Below are 21006 nucleotides of genomic sequence, written 5' to 3' on the forward strand. Positions count from 1 at the left end.
TGGAGGAAAAAAAAGCTTGTGGGAAGGAAAAGGTAATGTGAGTATTGAACCCCTTAAATGGACATTTTGCAAAACTAAAGTAGGGAAATATGTTAAAGTACTTCTACTTTTTTGAGTGTGTAACACAATGGCATTCATATTGCATAGCAGATCAAAACAATTACTTAAGTAACTCATCTGAGTTAATTATTTATTTTCATTTGCTAAATTGGAGGTCCTGTTAAGACATCATTTTTTTATTTTATTTTTTAACAGGAAGCTGAAAGGCGATATTACCATACTGATAAAAATAGAATGCAGATAGGCTTTATGAACAGGGATAGGAATCAGTCTATACTTGATAGGCCCGAAATAATACAATCAAAGTCACTGATAACCTATATGTACAACAGATACAAAAAATAAACTAATCCTTTGTGACAAACTAAGAAAAAAATCAATAGTGAATGGAATAAATAAATGTTTGCAATCATTGTATACTAGACTTTGTCAGAAGTATCATGTCATTTACTAAAGAAACTCTCAAATTTGAACTTAAAGCCAATATACATAAATTCAAAGAACAAAATTTAACTACAGAGTAATACGAAGCCAATGAAGTGGGCAGATATGATAAAATAGGGTATAAGAATGGACACAATGGAGAAGGTGTCAGGTGGAGCAATCAGGGAGGGTAAAATTAAATCAAGTAATAGTGAATGATGCAATCTGCTCCCCAGATGACCAGTGTTCATTTAGTGTTTATGGTGCTGGGATGTCAGCTGGGATGGGATGGGAGTGAGTGGCTGAATTTGACTCAATGGGGAGAAGGAAGAGAAAGCAGCCTAGGCTCAATGCAATAAACAGCATTATGAGACTGGTCAGCTCTGTGCTGCATCAGCTGTATGCCAATTAGTCAGTAGGTTACAAAAGAAAAGCCATGTGGTAGACTGTAGTTTTGTTCTACTCGAAACCACAAATTCACCAGTAGGACTAGTAGACACAAGTTTATTTTTCAGGTTAAGTGCTTTCATCAAAGTAAAATTGACTTCCTCAGAACAATATACAAACAGTCATGTGGACTTAAATATATTACACTGTCACAGGATAGGTAAGGAATCCCACCAGTCAAACAAAAGATCTCTTGAATAAATTAATACCTTAAAGGCATACACTATAAACACTAAAAATACAATAAAATAAATTTCTGTAAAGAAATTATATAAAATTAAACCCTTTCCGCTCTTTCTTTTAAAGCAGGCAAGATAGATATAAAATCATTTAATCCTGGACAAAGATTAGCTGCCAAACAAAGCTGCCACATCAGTTCCCTCTTGTTTAAAGTGTTTTTCCAGTCGCCACCCCTGGGGTTTATTTCAATGGTATCTAATATCCCAAACTTAAATCCATAGAAATTAACACATATTTTACTATGCCTAAATAAGGCATTGGTTTCTTTTGAATTCTTAATGTCATATAAGTGTTCATATATTCTGGACCTGAGAGCCCTCTCAGTTTTCCCAACATAAAACCCCGGGCAGGAATTACACTTTGCCAGATAAACTATTTTGCTAGTCTGACAATTACCTTTTTTGAAAAACACTGTGTCCTGGTTGATATTATCAAGTTTTAAACTAGCAGCCGATAGTATATATCTATACTGTGTACAACAACCACAGGCTTTGGTGAATTCATTCATTTTTTTCACTACTATTGTTTATGTTACCCTCCAAGGTAAGTTTCAAACTGCGGCCCACTTTAGTACAAAAAATAGGCTGTTCACCCACTGCTTGTAAAATATTAGGGTCACCCCTAAAAATGTTCCAATTCTTACAAAGTATATTTCTGATGTCATTATAATGTGTACTATATTGCACCACACATGCCTGGGAGAAGTTATGGGTAGAACTCTCTGTTGTTTCACAATTTATGGTTTTAGAAAGACCTCTACCTAGTAGAGGTTCATATTTAGAACCCCACTCTCTCACAACCTCTTGTAAAATATCCTCTAAACATTCTAGTGGATAATCTCTCTCCAGAAACATGTTCCTCAGGTCATTGAATTCCTTAATGACGTCCTCAAGATGGGACGTCATTCTAGAAAGTCTGATTGCCTGTCCCTTGACAATACTTTTTTTCTGGTATAGTGGGTGGTGACTTTGGAAATGGAGGTAGGAATTACAAAAAGTTTTCTTTCTATACACCTTGGATCTAAAACAACACACATCTTTAATGATGGTGGTATCAAGATAGTGAATTTCTTTCTCATTACACTCATAGGTAAATTTCAAATAATGGGTATTGCCATTTAGATATTCAACAAAACCAGCAATACTTTCCTTGGTACCCTTCCATAAAATAAAAATATTGTCCAGGTACCTGCAGGTTTGCATAAACAGGGGCACAAGCTGCCCCCATAGCAACTCCTTGGGTTTGTTGGAAATATTGCCCTTCAAAAAAAATATAGTTGTTATCTAAAATCAAGGCCATAATTTCACAAACAAGCTGTACACGCTCTGGAGATAAACTAGAATTATCAAACAGCATTTTTTTCAAAATAATCCAAACCTTCCTCTCTAGGAATACAGGAGAATAAATCTTATACATCTATTGTCAAAAAAATCAGATCAGGATTCCATAAATTTTGCTTAATCTGTCCCAGAAAGTCCCAAGAATCTTTCACAAGATGTAGCATACTCTCAACTACATGCTTAACCATCTGATCCACAAAGACTGCCACATTGTGTGTTTTAGACCCCCCCCCTGCTGCCACAATAGGCCTAAATGGGGGTGACAAAACATCTTGGTGGATCTTAGGGATGCCAAATATACTTGGTACCTTGGGAAAATTATTTAATAGAAAAGAGTAAACTTCCTGACTGATCCTTTGTTCTAGTAAATATTCTTCCAAAAACCCATCAATACGCTGGTAGGAAATATTAATCTGATTCTTGGATACCTGCACCAGTAGGAAATATTAATCTGATTCTTGGATACCTGCAAATAGCTTTCCTCCTGAAACAAAATACCTTGATTAAGATTTTTATAGTCTTCACTGTTGAAAATTACGACACCCCCCCCCCCTTGTCTGGGGTCATTATGTGGATACTTCTGTCATGTTTTAAAGAAAAAAGTAGTTCTTTCTCTTTAGAACTCAGCAGTCTATGAAATAGGATAAATTTACATAGTGTGTAAGAAAGCCTGTGCAGCTTTGAGTTTTAGGCAACTTGTCAATGGAAGCCACCACTTGTATGAGAAGCGTAGTGAGAAGCAATTAGAAAAAGGAGGGACTTTTAAAAGCTGTGAGACACTGTGACAGAGTGCTGTCTTGGGTAATTAATGGATCATGATATTAACGAGATTTGCATGGTTAGCATGCAGTCTGTAAACAGCCGCTTCTGTGCTTACAACTCGGATGTTGCAATAGAGGAGCAGTATTGTGATGCTGATGAACATTAGGACTGCAGCAAAGAGATCAACCCCCCCCCCTTATAAAGTGAGAAGCATTTAATGATATCCAGAGAGATGAGTTCACTTCATAGGGAAGACCAAAAGTAAAGGATGGAATTCAAGAGGGAGAGAGAGAGAGAGAGAGAGAGGCAAAAAAAAAAAAAAAACCAGGAAGGAGATTGGAGTCTTATATCATTTGTTTTGCTTTTTTGTTGACAGTATGAGTGATAAACTCAGCATATATTAGAATAAAACGAGATAAATCAATAAATTTAATGAACATAAAAGTTGTTTTCTGCTAAAGTCATCACTAGACACATAAGACAGGTAGGTCTGTGACAAGTTGTCAACCACGGCAGTTATTGATTTTTTTTTTTCCAGTAATAAGAATGAGCTCTTTATTTTGAATTGAATCATCTAAGGTAAACAGTCAATTTATTTATTTATTTATCTGATATTTATTTACCAGGATAGTCCAACAAGGTCAGAATGAACCCATGTTCTGTAAAGGTCTGGGCAGAAAAGCTCCAGTTACATACAGAAAGTGTACAGACTTTATACAGATAACATAAAAGTTACATACAGAGCATGTACAAAATGTTATACAAATAATATAAAAATGACGTACAGAGAATATACAAACTTTATGCAGATAACATAAAAATTACATGAGTTAGAAGTAAGTAGATACAATGTTATGAGGCAGATGGACACTAGACATTAGTATTAGTAAGAAAACACAATATTACAAGATATATAAGTAGAATAATAGAGACGTGATGAAGTACAGATGGAGAGAGAGAGAAACAGAGATTTGGTGTTGTCTAAGTTGGAGAAGAGATTAGCCTGGGTCAGAGCAAGGGCACAGCCAGGAGATGATCACATGTTCCTTCAATACAGATTTAAAGGCAAGTAGGGTAGTAGTAGTAGTAGTTCTTACTGTAAGTGGAAGAGAATTCCATGCTTTAGCAACATACTGGCTTTATCCAGCTGTCTCAGAGGATTTGGATATAGAGAGAAGCTCTTTATCTGTGGACCTCTCTGTTTGGGTTGTAAGGTTTAATGATGTTTAATGATCATTAGTAAACATATGAAAAAGTAGGTGTCCTAGGATGGATCCTTGGGGGACTCCGGTGGGATTTGCTAGAAAGGGGGAGATAACATTTGACCATTTTACTGCTTGTTTGTGATTATGTAAATAGCTATGGAATCAGTTTAGTGTAGGTGGGGTAACTCCTAGTTTAGAGAGTTTATTCAAGAGTAAATAGTGTGACACAGTATCAATTACCTTTGAGAAGTCAAGAAATAGAGCAGATGCAAAGCAACCTGTGTCTCTAGCTCTGTTTACATAGTTGATGAAGACTAGGAAGGCTGTAGTCATGCTGTGCCAGGGAGCCAGGGACAAAAGCCATGTCATGTGTTTGTAAATAGGTTGTTATGTTTAAGTATTTCATTCATTGAAGATGAATACATTTTCCATTATATTAGAGATAGGAGAAAGTATGGCTATGGGTTCAAAAAATTGCAAGTTTAGTGGAATTACCTCCTTTATGGTTGGGGATGATATGGAACTTTTTCCAGATACTAGGTATTCTGGACTCAGTTATGGATCGATTGATCAGGATGCTGACTGGATATGCTATAGAGTCAGCTGCTAGTTTTAGGTGAGTAGGTGGGAGGTTGTTAGCAGACGTAGAACAGGGTTTGAGTCTGTGCAGTAATCTATAAATGAGGTTTGTAGGTATTGGCTGCAGAGAAAAAGTGGGATTGTTCTCAGTAGGGGGGTTCTGTGAAATGAGGGTAAGGAGGGTCTGAGCCTAATGAATGGGAAGTATTAGGGGTTAGATAAGGAGGAGGAGAGGGAGGTATTGGAGGTTTTAGTGATAAGATCTGTGATAGATTTTATTAAGTGAATATTAAAATCTTTAGCAATTTGAGAGGAAGGGGCATTTAGTGAAACGTTGGATTCCTGTTTAGTTCCAGATTCAGTAGAGTTGTAATAGTGGACCAGAATTTTTTGGATTGGTTTTATGTTTCTGCTGCAGGTGACTATAGTATAGCTGCTTATCTTTGCTAACATATTTTTTTTGCTTGGTTATGTAGCTGCTTAAACGTAATTAGATCTTGTTCTTTGTTGCTTTGTTTCCACAGGGCCCAGGCTGCATCCATTTTTTTCCTTAGGTTTTTACATTCCTCAGTTAGCCAGGACATGTAATTGTTTTTGGTTCTTTTGGTGTGAACTAGAGTTAAAATAAGTAGCAATTTTAGAGACCAGGTATTAAAGTAGTGTATTGATTTATCTCGTGGCAGTACCTTTAGTGGTGATCAGTTTATTTTGCGAAGTAGGTAATTAAACCTGTCTTTAGAAAAGTTAGTGAGATTATGAACTGCTTTTAGGGAGTTAGTTTTTGGAGGGTTAGAGTTTACTCAAATGGCCAAAGCAGGTAGGTTGTCACTAAGGGAGTTAGGATATTTACCAGCATTGGTAATGTTAGAAGGTTATGTTAACAGGAAACAGTCTAAGGTCATTTGTTGAGTGTAGTGTTTGTTGATAGAGTGGGTAGAGTCTGGCTCGAGAGACAACTGTGACTACAAAAACAATCCGAAACCCCTCAAATTCCTGGAGAAAAAGCAGTGTATAATTACCATTAAACTGTAAGTGACCAGTTGAGAACCCCTTAAAATTAATGGTAGTTGCCTGATAAATAAAACCTTTGTGCACCCTACTTGCACAACAAAAGTAGAGATTTCGGAGAGTTTACTGCTTTTTATTATTTTTTTCATCCATAATATTGCTAAAGGAAAAATTTAATTAAAGGCAACTATATTTGATGTAAGAAGGTGAGGGAAGCCTAAGGATGCCATCCTAGTGAGGTGCGCAAGTCTCTTCACACTAAGGTAAACGAGGATGTAACACATTATAATTTTTATGTAGAGTGAAAGGACTAAAACTTACTTTCAGCCAAGCAGACTTTGAAATCTAGGATGTCAATCCAAAGTAAAATTGATTGGGTCAAAATAGGAATCAAAATGAGCTGTGAGGTTAGTCCTAGCAGTGCTGAATAGTAAAACAAATTTCAGCCAGATAGAATATGTATCTTAGGATGTCAGTCTGATGATCAAATGACTGGGAATACTCAGAAACTAGATGAGCATCGACTAGCTGTAGCTAAGAGTTTCTAGACAGACAGAATAGAAAGAAAAAATAAAATAGCAGTAATTCAACAACTGTAGCAGAACTGTCTTATTATGCTAATACTATGTCAGCAAAAATGTCTCAAATACAGTCCTATTAATTAGAGCCATTAAAATAAAACATTGATAAGTGTCTCATCAAATTAGTAACAGCTTTGTACTTATTTGTTATATTGCAGAGAATCATTAAAGTAACCACAGTAAAAACTCAGCAACAGAATTAGATTTGCAATTAGAATGCAGCAGTCAAGAGACATGCCATTGAGCTTCTATATGAGCTAGTGTCTTATCTAGTAAAACAAACTATATTACTTAACAAATATCCATAAGACATACAAGATTATTTGACTAAAGAAGGTCCTAACAGAACACTAACTAAATAATGTTCTACCAATAACCCTAACAACAGTTAAGAGTAAGCAACCAAGTCCAAAAAGATGCACAGTCAGTTAAACGAGTTACACATACATACATATATTTGATAACTAATCGATATTTCGTATGTTGACTTGCTGACATATAAGTAAAACAAGCTAACAACATCAGCATAAAAAAACAATAAAAATAACACAATGGGTTAAAGTAGAAGACATGCACACTACAAACAGAACAGGAGAGGAGCTTGCATCTATCAAACAGTGAAATTTAAAAATGGCACCCATTGGGCGACTTATTTTAGTACATTTCCTGGGGAGGTGTGAAGGGTAGTGAGGAAATGCTGAAATACCTGTAAGTGTGAAATCATTATCTTTCAAGTAGAGTGAACCTGGAGAGACAACTGTGACTACAAAAATAATCAGAAACCCCTTGAATTCCTGAAGAAAAAGTAGTGTGTAATTACCATTAAACTGTAAGTGACCTGTCAAGAACCCCTTAATACTAATGGTAGATGCCTGGTAAATAAAAGCTTCACTCACCCTACTTGCACAACAAAATAGAGATTTCAGAGGGAGATTTGCTGATTAACCTTTATTAGTTTTTTTCATCCATAATATTGCTAAAGGAAAATTTTAAATAAAGGCAACTATATTTGATGTAAGAATGGGAGGGGAGCCTATGTTTGCCATCCCAGTGATGTGAGTACATCTTTTCAAAGTAAGGTAACCCAAGATGTAACACACATTGAGAAATTTTTATGTAGAGTGAGAGGACTAAAACATACTATGTGAAGTTGTTCTATCTCTCCGTTCATTCTTTACTGATAGGTTCAGAGCCGAGTCAGCACCTACTGCAAAGCTCGAGGATTTCTAGTAGCTCGAGGCCAAGTCCCTATCCCATGATGCACCCTGAGTTACCTCAGATCTAGTTTGCTGCTGTAACTGATCGGAGGTTCTTGCTAGCTCGGGCCAGTAAAAACTTTATTACTTTTCTATTTTCAAATTTTATTGTTGGATTATCATTAAAATAGTTAGATATTAAGATAGATAGGCTCTTAAAGCCTTTTATGTAGTGTTCCCTTCCCTGTGTGCTTTTCTTAGCTTTATATTTGGCCTTTTTTTCTGATAGGCCTATTTAAATTTTCTAACTAAAAAGTTGCTTGTTCAGTGACTTTTTGTAACTTTTCTTATTAGCATAGTATAGTGTGATTACTTAGTGTATAGTAACTGTTTATTCCGTGACCTTTTGTCACATTTTTTCCACAGCATACTATTTTATTACAGTTTCCTTGCTGTTCAGATTATCTGTTTAATCATTTTGTGTGTCTGTGCTTGTTAGCCTTAATTTTAGGTGTGTGTGCTTATCTTTAGCTTGTTTTTTATTAGAAGGCTTTTTGAGTTGTTAGTTAGCCTCAGTTAAAGGCTTGCATGTGTGTGTGTGTGTGTGTGTGTGTGTGTGTGTGTGTGTGTGTGTGTGTGTGTGTGTGTGTGTGTGTGTGAGTAGGTGCTGATAGTTAGCCTGGTTTTTATTAGACGGTTAATTTATACTTGCTGTTGTTGGGTGTGCCCACCTCTGTCATGGCTGGTGACAAAGACAAACACCATAAGACAGGGTTTAAAAAATGCCCTAAATGTGGGCAAAAGATGTCAGTTACTAACTGCCATGTAAATTGTGTCTACTGCTTGGGTGCCTTCCACTTACAAGAAACATGTTCTATATGTCATTCTTTTTCCTCTAGAGACCTCTAAGAGAGAAAAAGGAAGCTTATTGATACGGGTTTGTTGAAACCTTCTTTCCAGGAGGCTTTGATTGACGAGGATGGATCTAGTAAGTCCTCAAAGTCCTCCAAGACTTCTGGAAAATTAAAAAAATCTAAAGAGTCTGTGACATCAGCTCCACAGGTCTTGGAGCTGACTGTCTTTTCTTTTTGGGGCCTGTCCCCGGTCTTGGAATCGGTATCCGAAACTCCTAAGTCACCTCTACTCCAGTCGGTACCATCAGTCCGATCATCTCGATCTTCTGTAAGCCTCTCTGATTTGGATGTGGATTGGATGGTGCAGAAACTTTTACAGGCATCGGCTTTTGCCAAATTATCGTCTCCTACCCAGGCGGCTTCGGAGCCGAAAACCTTTATGCCAGCTATATCCCTTCCTCCTCTGAGCAATACCGGTCCTTCAAAGCCAGAGGAGTTGGACCTACTGATTGTGGAGCCTTCGGAGCTGATGCTTGCTCGAGTGTTATTGGCTCCATTCACTCTGATGTCCTCAGTGCTGATCGAGGACTCTAGGAGCCGACACTCTCTGGTCTGGTCTGGGGAGGATAGTCAAACTAATTTGTCAGTTCCGACTTTGCCTCCTGGGGCTACGGCTCATATGAGCTCAGCTCCTACCTCATGCTCAGAGCCCATTGTCCTGGTGCTGGGGGTATCAATGGTTTCCTCAACTCTGTTGGTCCCATTGCATCAGAGCAGAGGTTCCATTCGAAGCTATGGGGAGAGTTATGTCTCCCAAGACATCCTCAACTTTGGGTCTGGCTTCTTCATCCCCTAAAGCACCTGTGTCTGCTTCTGCCTCACAGATCCTTGCTAAGCGTAGAGACCCAGAGCCTCAGGAAGCCCCATTGGGTGGCCCATACTCTTCTGAGACCTCCCCAGAAGCTCCCACTGATGAGGTTCCCAGGGAGAGCGTGTGTAAGAAGAAATGTTTGGACTCCCCTCAGGAGTCATTAACATTTAACACTGACTTGGATGAATCAGAAGCTTCCCCATGGTCCCCCTCTGAGGATATCTCATTTGCTGAGATACTGGAAGGGATGACTGGCAGTCCACCAATACTACTGAGGATGAGTCGGTCCTCCTGAAGGCTTTTGGGTCTCAGCTCTCCACCTCTTGGGTGTCTCCGCCCTTCAATGAGCTTATGCAGCTGATCTCATGAAGGGCGTGGGAGTCCCCGGATACTATGGAGCCTGTCCCTAGGAGGCCTCATAAGTTCATATCTGTCCTCCTAGATAAATCCTTCATGACAAAAGGTGTGCCAGTCGATGCCATGGTGGTGCCGGCAGCCACCAAAAAGGAAATGTCTGAAACTTCCTCGTCTATCAATCCTCCTAACAGAGACTCCAGGATCATGGCTAGATATGGGAAGTGCATGTTTAGTTCAGTGACTTTTGCTCTTCATCCATTTAACTATTTAGCCCATTTTACCAGACTACAAAGAGATCTCCTTAAAGAGCTGGGAGATAGTCTTCAGGGTACAGTAGCTGCAGGAGCTACAGAAAAGGTTGCCGCCAGCTTGCTACCCTCAGTTCTATAGTGAACCCGTCCATGTGCCTCATTTCACATGCAGCTGATGGAACGAGTAGGGCAGTGGGTATAGGACTTGCTCTTAGTAGACATTCCTGGATGTGCTTGTGTTCCTTCGTGGAGCACTTCAAGTAATCCTTTGTGAATACCCCCTTTGATGGCTCATTCCTTTTTGGGCCTAAAGTCAAGGAAACCTTAACCAGGTGTGAGCAGGGCGGAAAGACTCTGTCTGCCATTGGGGTCTGTTTTTCCACCCCTACCAGACCCTACACCAAGGGTCAATGGGGAGGGAAAATGTGGTTCCAAAAGGAGCAAAACCTGCCTGGAGAATGTCGTTAAATATAAAGGAACCTTTCAGGACACATGTGGTGAACCCCCCCTCCAGGGGCAGAGGAGGGGGCAATAATGGAAGACGCCACCCTCGTGGCAACACCAGGGTGATAGAGATCACTTCTTTGGGAAGCCCTACCAGTTCTCCTGAAAGGAGGCCCAACTGTCCTGCTCTGGAGGCATTTGGGGGACACTTATCGTTGTACCCAGATGCCTGGATCAAAATAACAAATGACAACTGGGTACAGAGTTTCATTTCCAGAGGATACTTCATCCCATTCGAAACACCCCCTCCACCAACAAGGAAAATTCCAGACATTCCACCCAGTTACAGGGAACAAGCAACAGTAGAGGTCCAGACATTGCTAAGAAAAAGATTCATCCAACCAGTCGCAGCAGACCACACAGGATCCGGAACTTACTCAAGATTCTTTTTAGTTCCAAAGAAGACAGAGGACTCTCTTCCTCTAGGTATGATTGTAATTCAGATGGACAACATGTCAGTGGTCTGGTATTTGAAGAAACAAGGAGGAACCAGATCATACTCCCTTTGTCATGAAGCCCTCGGAGTTTGGCAGTAGGCTATTTCCACCCAGTGGTTTCTGTTAGCACTGCACATCCTGGGGAAATCCAATGCGATAGCAGACAAGGTGAGCAGAGCAATTCTGTTCCTCCATGAGTGGTCCCTCAAGATGGAAATAGCGGACAGGATATTCCACAGGTGGAGCCAGCCTTGCTGCGACCTTTTTGCCAGTCACATGAACACCAAATGCAGAAGCTATTTCTCCCTGATTCTCCCTCCAGGAGAAGCCCCAAGGGACACACTTATTCACAATTGGACTCGGGTCTCCTCTATGCATTCCCACCAATCCCATTGATACCCAAGGTATTACAGAAAGCCAAAGCCCTGGGAAGGACCATCATTCTAATAGCTCCCTATTGGCCTTGTCAGATTTGGTTCCCCTTCCTTCAACTTCATCTTTTGGAGGACCCCTGGATTCTGGACCCAGTTCCAGATCTTCTGATGCACTCGTTGGGAGAACTTCATCCCTCTCTGCAGTCCCTGAAGCTGACAGCTTGGCTGCTCCAATTCCCATCATAGCCAGGTTTCATAACCTTTCCAATAAGATGAAGCAAATTCTCCTATCCTCTCATAAATCCTCTACAAGGAAGCTGTACCTCAGCAAATGGAAAAAACGTTCTATATGGGCCTCTAAAAACAATATCAATCCTTACCAAGCCCCTATGGCCTCTATTCTAGAATACTTAACCATGATATTTAATCAAGGAGCTGCAGCAGCTACAGTCCATGTTCAACTTGCTGCCACTTCTAACTTTCATCTGGGATTTGAAGGATTGAATATTATTTCACACAAATTATCCAAAGCCTTTCTAAAAGGGACTTTTCATATCAGACCACCTGTGAAATCTCTGTATTCTCCATGGAATCTAAATTTTATGTTTTCCCGCATACTTCTTCCACCATTTGAACCAGCTTCCTAATGTGACCTCAAATTTTTGTCATGGAAAACCATCTTTTTAGTGACTATTACTTCTGCCTGCAGAGTGTCAGAGCTTCAGGCCTTATCCATCAAGCCTCCTTATCTGATTTTTAATGCTGACGGAGTCTCATTTCAAGCAAACCCCTCTTTCTTACCCAAAGTTTGCACTGAAACTAATATCAACCATTTTATTGATTTGCCAGTTTTCTTCCCCAACCATTCCAACAATTTAGAGTACATGCTGCACAACCTTGAAGTTCACAGACAGCTCAGATTTTATTTGAATAGAACAAAAGATTTCAGGAAATCAGACCAGCTTTTTGTTTCATTCTCAGATTCAAGGAAGGGTATGCTACTGGCTAAAACAACTCTGTCTAAAAGGTTATCTGAATGTATCACCTTTGCTTATTCAGCTGCCAATATGCCCTTGTAGCATAAAATTAAAGCTCACTCAACCAGAGCAGTTTCTACATCATCTGCTTTTTCTGCCAGACTTCCTATTGATAGCATTTGTGCAGCAGCCACTTGGTCAAAACCTCATACCTTTATCACTCATTACAAAGTTGACAGGGCCTCCTTTGGATCCACAGTCCTGAGAAATATACTTCCGTGAGCCACCCGAGGTCGATGGTGCTTGGGACACTACCCATCAGTAAAGAATGAATGGCGAGATGGAACAACTTCACATAAAGAAGTTATGTACTTACCATAACGTTCCATGTGAGTGTTTCATCTCGCCTTCATTCTTACATCCCTCCCTCCTACCCCCTCCTGGGCTTTCAGAAGACTGAGATGCTAGATCCTTCCTAGTCACTCAACCCTTCTATACTTTCTCTCTTATGGAGTTATAGAATGACATATGGTATTATTTTACGCAGCAAACAAGATCTGAGGTAACTCAGGGTGCATCATGGGATAGGGACTTGAACTTGAGCTACTAGAAATCCTTGAGGTTTGCAGTAGGTGCCGACTCGGAGTTGAGGGATTGGATCCAAACCCATATGTAAAGAATGAAGACGAGATGAACAACTCAAATGGAACATTATGGTAAATACATAACTTCTTTTTCAGCCAAGTAGACTTTCAAATCCAGGATGTCAGTCAGAAGTAAAACTGACTGAGTTAAAGCAGGAATCCAAATGAGCTGTGAGGTTAGTTGTAGCAGTGATGGGTAGTGAAACAAACTTCAGCCAGATAGAATGTCTATCTTAGGATGTCAAGTCCAATGATCAAATGACTGGGAATACTCAGAAATTAGAAGAGCCTTGGCTAGCCATCGTAGCTGAGAGTGTAATGGGTTAAAGCAGACGACATGCACACTACACATAGAACGGGAGTGGGGTTATTTTTTTTATAAACTAGACTAGGTAGCATTAGTCACTGTTTCAAAACTAAACTCATTGAAAGTAGCATTAATTAAACAAAATCTTACAAAGCCAAACATTTAAAAAGCATTTTGTCAAGGTATGTACAGTTCTTAAAACAACTCTTCGTATATTTCTAATATGATTTAATTAAACTTAAAAACTATATATAGAAATTACGTTGTGCTTGCAATCAATGTTTAATTTAAAATTGTATTCCATTCATGGAATACAAGATTTGTTCGGCAAACTGCACTATCCCTCTGTCTCACAAAGGTGCTGCCTGTATAACATATGGAATTGTGGGTATTTAAAGCAGGCTTTGGAGGTTTCCATAGTGAGTTCAATGAAGCAGGTCTAGGGATTCAGCTTCCATCCTTCTCTTGTCAGTGGGAGCAGTCCTTCATCACTTTCCGGGTTACTCCAACATCTGAACAAGAAAGTGTGAGCTAGTTACAAAGTGCATGTGGCAATGGCAAGTTTGCCTAGATAGCATCATTAGAAAGTCACTCAAATGGAAGGGACAGGCTGGACTAAAAGCAGTCTGAGATAGAACCTGGTCATGAGGGCCTTGGTACTAATTTCTTCACATTCTTTCCCAGTGTTAGATTTCTTTTCCCCAATTTGAAGTAACCTTTCTGGCAATACCATTCTATGAGTAGTGCATACCTTCTTTAATTAATATGCACATAATTTATAACACCACCACTTATTGAGCTAGAGAAGTCTGGGAATCACAAATTGGGTTTAGATATTTTATTTTACCACCTCTTTGTCTATCAGAAACCTTCCAACTGTAATACAACAATAGCTGTCGACACGCATGTTTTAGCATGTTTTATTGACCTGAGGCATGTTTATGAGAATCAGCTGGGTTTAAAGGCCCTGTGTTTCTGAATTATAGCCGGACTATCCACTTATGCTTTGCTGATGAGGTCAAGAAAAAGGCTGAAACAATAATGTCCATAGCTATTGGGGTTTATCTTTATTTGGCCGAATGAAGCAGTAAATACTTAAAAAGTAAAAAGTCATGGGCATTCAGAAATCATGTAGCTGAAACACTTGATGCCTTAAGAGGTCACTTGAATTTATCCCATGGGTCTCCATTAAAGTAGTCTTATAGTATCACATAGAAAAAAAAAATAGCTTGGCTGTGTTTTTCCTGCAGTTTTTACACTATACTATTATAAAGGACAACCTTAAAATTTTCCCACTATACCTATCTCATTTTCCAATATACTTACAGATCCCTGGCATGCTCTAAAATACATCCCCGCACCCACACACATACATTTTTGCATGCCATAATATGATAATTCGTACTCTTGCTCCTTTACCTTTCTAAACAAATCTGATACACAATCTTTGGATCTCCCCAACCCTCTTGGTCATGTGGCTTCTCCAAACATCTTAGATGAAATATCAATGACTTTATTTGTTATTGACACTGTAAATGAACTGATACAAGACCCCTTCCAATCATGATCAGGACTAGATGTACAATACTGGCTTGAAGCAAATAATACATACTATGTTATTTCAATTGTACAACAAATTTAAAATCACAGCATGTATACAAAAACAATTGCCAGTAACAAAGTATATGAAATAAAAGCTGCAAAGACATTGTTTCATACAGAGACATTTATAAAGTTTGCTAAAATGTGTACAATGATAGGTGTCTTGAGATAATGATGAAGCCTTATGTTTTTATGAAGGAAATACAAACACGGCCGGTACAGATCTCCTTTACCACCTCTGTCCTATTTTGACAGCAAACTAAACTCTGTCTAGCACTTCACTCAGTAAATTCCCTAGTCTATCTTTATGATCTCCCTGCACAGCCTGTCATTTTTTTCACTGTGAGAAAGTTTTTATTTTCATGCATTTCATCTTGCAGGAAACACTGGTAGCTTCTAATACTGCCTCTTTTGATGTCCTCTTCATATCTCCTCCAATTTTTTTGAGTGAAGTGTAAGCCTAAATAACTTACTTTGACCCTTGAAACATTGTTGCACTTTTTGTCTGCTGTAGCATAGACTAGGTTCAGACCTGCTAAATCTGGTTCTGTTTGTTAAATTGAGCACTAAACCAGGCTATGTTTTGTTGGAGAGCCCCCCCCCCTTGTGGCAGGAGAGAGCGATTGGACTCATCTGATTGAAAGTTGCTGGCACAGAGATCAGTTTTGAGCTTTCTAATTTTACTAAATTGCTTAATTCAGTTTGCTTACTGTTTTAACACAGCTCCACAGAGTTAGGTGTCCAGCCAATGCTCTGCTGTATTCATCTGGTTGTGCATAGCGCACCTCTGTGAACCATTGCACACTACTGCGCAGTGTGAGTAACCATTGGTGCAAATACTTCAGCAGATACATTTTCACTTAGCAGCTGCCCATGATCTGGCTGATGTCCTTAAATTGCACTTAGCTGTTCAGAGAGTACCGCAGCTGCATTTTTGCCCCTTAAACAGTCCCAATAACCACCAAATCTACAATAGTCTCATACCATTTATAGAACCTCCACTAATATAGACTCTTTAGAGAGCACCCCATTAATATAGATCCCATTAAGGGCACCCATTTATACCACATCCAGCCATTTTCTCTCCCCACTGTGAAAACAGGATTTAACCTAGCATTACGTCTGGTCAGTTTCCCACTATTTCTCCTGCTAGCCTGATTGACATGGGCATCCTGAGGCAGTGTACCAACTACCTCATGTACATTGACAACCCTCTACTCCTAAATCCCCCTCAAGTACAATTTGTGAAAGGTGCATCTACACTAAGAAACTGGAATCCTTGCTCTCTCATGCACAGAACAGTAACACTGAACAGGTTGTCAGCTGACACACTACACCTCCAACTCAAACCATGCACTCAACACATAAACAATCATATGCAGTGGTACTTACCAGAAACCTACCTAAATACTAGAGACCTTCCAAACATAAACATGCTACACCGAATACAGCACCTACAGCACTCAATACACATAAATACACAAGCACCAATGTCTCACCAAATAAGCCCCTAAGGCAAAGCACATCTAAAACAAATATTTTAGTCCTAGGTTACTCCATTGTGAGACTCACATATGTCTGACTCACCAGGCTGGACAAGTAAATGGTTACGGTCAGCTGTCTATCAGGTGTCAGGATCTGTTAGGTCACACATGCACTTAAGTCTCTCAGCAGCAAATACCATTATGACTCCATCATCATTCATGTTGGTGTAAATGACTTGAGATGTAGAGAGACATGACTGAACTGTATGACTATGTGTCCCAGACAGGTATGTCCCTAGCCTTGAGCAGCATTCTACCCTTGCCTAGGATGGCCCTACAATATAAACAAAAAGTGATTGATTTCAACAATTGGCTCAGTTTCTGGTGTCATTCTAAGGTTATCCAGTTCCTGTCAGCCTGGGATTACATGGTTGATAGACCACACTGCTTTGCCAGAGATGGTTTTCACCTGTCACCTATAAGCATTTGGATACTGGCTAAGGGACTTGCCACCCTCATAGTGCCTTTTTTAGACAAGGTCTCAAGAACAAAATTTCCAACATGAAAATAGTACTCACAAATGAAGGTTATGGTGCTAAATGCCAGGAGTTTAAATCAAAAACTGCACTCTCTGGAAGTACGCCTCTCCCTGGAGGATGTTGACATCTGTGCAATCACAGAGTACCCTGGCTTTGCAAAGCTACAATGCCCTCCACACTTTCTGACTGCAAAATGAACATGTGAGAACCAAAGGAGGAGGAGTATCTATCTTCATCAAAAATAAATACACCTCTAGACTGGTTAGATAGAAAAAGGCCATGGAGTTACTCCAAGTTCAACTAACTGTGGATAAGACAACCTCTTCAAGTAGCTATAGGTCCCTTTCAATGAACCAAAATACCCACACTGCTTATTTAGACCTATTTGAGTCAATCGAATTACAATCAAACACTCTAGTCATGGGAGATTTTTAACTATCCCTCCATTGACTGGGAAACATATATTGGTACCAACATACTTGCACAAAGGTTTCTGGACATTGTTAACAGCAATGCCCTGGAACAAATGGTATGCAACTCCACAAGGGTCTCAAATATTCTTAACCTGGTCCTCACCAACATGGGTGACCATTGCACCATCACAAGTATAGGACCCTCACTGGTTAAATCTGATCACTAATCAGTCACATTCGAAGTAGCTATAACATCTCACTGAACCCTTAGGTGAAATCAGGCTAAATAATTTCATCAAATCTAATTATACCCTCCTAAGGGATGGCATAAATAATTTCCAATATCCTATTCCCATAGATGGAATTGACAACTATACTAAGGTATAGACAAATGCCGTGTACAAACACTTACACAAATGTATTGACACAGCTGTACCTGATAGGATCAAAACAAGATTCCCAAGAAAAAACAAGCCTCCACGGTGGACATTTAGCATTAATAAGTTCTACAACAAGAGAAAGAAGTTGTCTAAGAATAAAAAACAGAGGTCCTAGCACTGGAAGAACACCCACCTCTGCTTGAAAAAAACAAATAAGACAACCTGTAAAATCCTCTAAGGTTAACTTAAAAAAATGTAGCAACGAAAGCTAAGGATAACCACATGGCATTCTTCAGCTCTATATATAACCTAAAAGGTAGGACCCAGATTTGTGTTGAACTCGATGTGGATGGCATCACACACACTGATCCTGTGAAAATAGCTAACCTATTAGCTGACAGGTTTGGCAAAAATTCCTCCTCCCCCGTCCCCTCCAAAAATTCCACAAAGCACTCCTTCAACATCTCCACCACCTTGCATCTCCAAAGAATAAGTCATTAATGCTCTCTCCAAGGCCAAAAACAGCATTTATGGGATCAGATGGCATCCTCGGTTGTGTTTTTTATTGTCTAAAACATGAGTTGGCAACTCCATTAGGTTTTCTCTTCAACCCAGACTAAGTCTTGGTTTTGTCTCTGCTGAATGGAAAACAGCAACTGTCATCTTCCTTCATAAAGGGGATACAGCAACAGACCCTGGGAACTACAGACCCATAAGCTTAACCAACCTTATCTGTAAGGTCATGGAGCAAATTATCATGGATCTTATAAGTAAGAATATAGATGATCTCCAAACCCTTGATCCGACACAGTTTGGTTTTGTCAAAGGCAGGTCATGCCTGTTAAACCTGGTGGACTTCTTCGAAAACATTACCAGAGCCATAGACAAAGGCAAATCTGTGCATACAGCCTACCTTGACTTAGCCAGAGACTTTGACACAATCCCACATTCTGGCATCATTGATATACTCTCCCAGTTGAATAAACCCTTATGTTGTCAGGTGGGTTGCTAACTGGCTTATCAACAGATCACACTCAGTCAAAGTTGGGCACTTTACTTCAACCCCCATAACTGTCACCAGTGAGGTTCACAGGGGTCAGTGCTGGGCCCCCTATTGTTTGGAATATACTTTTTAGAAGTTCAGTGCAAAACAAAGGGGCTGTGGCTGACTAAGTTTGCTGATGACAGCAAATAAGGTGCAAACATTGAATCCACAAATTATGTTAGTATATTTCAAGAGGGTCTTACACAAACCAGTGATTAGTGCCAAAACCATGAACTCAAACTCAATGTTAAAAAAGCATTATCATCTCCTTTGGAAAAACAATATCCCTGCCAACTATAATCTAAATAATAATACCCTAAATAACAACTCAGTAATGAGACTTAGGAATGCAAGTTGACTGTAGTTTAGACTTTGACCACCGCATGTCTACTGTGGTAAGGAAGGCACTCTACGTCGCACACCTCATTAACAAAGGCATTGTCTCAAGATGGAAAGAGATCATAACACCCCTGTTTTAGACCCCCATCAGGCCAATAATTTAGTACAATGGTCCCTATGGTATGTATCTTACCAGGTACCTGCAGCAACTTGAGACCTCAGAGATTTCTAATCAAGAAAATTCAGGGTCTCCAGCACATGACATGCATTTACATACTGAAGTCACTGTCACTGTACTCAGTAGTGTACAGACTACTTAGAGGAGACTTGTGCCTGGCCTATATAGCAATTTCAGATCCAAACCTAATGGAAATGCTGCACACCCGTAAGCCAAATGGGACAAGGATCACCTGCTCCAGGGAACTTAACCTGGCCTGAAACATAAATAGGACCTGCTGGAGAGACAGATATATCTCTCAGAGGTTGCCACTCCTCTGGAAAAGGCTACCTATTTACATCAAACAAAGCTCCCTCTATAACCCTGTTTAAGCATAGCCTGGATGACTGGATGAGAAGCCATAAATTCCTGCCAAGGATTTCATCTATGATCCTCCTAGATATGGGCAGTCATTGCTAACTAAGATCTCAAGTTTAGGCAAGATCCTTTATGTTGGGTTTCTCTAGTATTATATTGGGTACACACAGCTAGGCTTTTAAAGACCTTTGGATCAATAGCCCAGTAACCACCTATGAACCTATGCACCTTTTTAGCGCACCCTTAACTGCCAAGTCTATATTTGTCGTTAACAAAATGCAGCCATTCAATAACATATCAAAGCTGTTGCTACTACCCTCTCCCTCCATTAAGAGCCTAGGCACCTCCCACACCACCACCACCTCCTTCACACAAAAAATAAATTCCCAGTAGATAAAAGGCACCCTTGTCTTGTTCTTACGCAAAATGACAGTTTGTCTGAAACTTCCTGTTTACTTTGAGTCTATACTTGGTTACCATATTTATGCTTGTCACTTCCCTGTTCAAAGTATCCTCCAATAGTATCTTTTCAATTTGAAACTATAAGTCAATGATGTCAAAGGCCTTTTGTGTATTGAACAGTGTTATACCTACATTGCTGTGTGAACAGATCTAAGCCTACTCCACAAAGACTAAAAATAACTGCCAGTTTTTCTTAGGAAATCTTAATGTGAACATGGTACCTAATCTCCCCGAACAGAAGTATCTTGGCCTTATATGTGACCCTACTCTCTACTTCCACACACAACGACGGGTAATGTAGCTAATAAAGTCTCCTCCTCTTACCCACTAGTCACAGTGCATTGCCAAAAAATGTTAGTATCCAAACTGGAATATGTCCTTTTTCATTATGTATTCAGTCTACAATAGTTAATAAATAAGGACTTGTGAGAATAAATCAACAGACTTATTCTATTTGCATTTATCCATCATTGCAATTTGCAAAGAAATTCCAAACTGCTTTCAGTGCCTCGTAGGGCCATTTTTCTTCTAAGTACTCTAATTTACAAGTTCAACAGCATGGTCATTGCCCCTCTCTAAAAGTGTGATTACCTTTACAAGGCAGTCTTATAGAACTCAAAAGTATACAACAATTTCTCTCTGGTACATCTGTCATTTAATACTGCTGTAGGTGAGGCAGCCTTCTCTACATTAGAACCTGCTGCCTAGAACCACCTGACTACTAACTTAAAAACGTATAAATCATTAAAAGCTTCAAAGATGCATTTAAATAACATCTCTTTATGGACTC

This window comes from Protopterus annectens, chromosome 8.part0 (genome assembly GCF_019279795.1).
Source record: "Protopterus annectens isolate FY-2018-M chromosome 8.part0, PAN1.0, whole genome shotgun sequence".
NCBI lineage: Eukaryota > Metazoa > Chordata > Ceratodontiformes > Protopteridae > Protopterus > Protopterus annectens.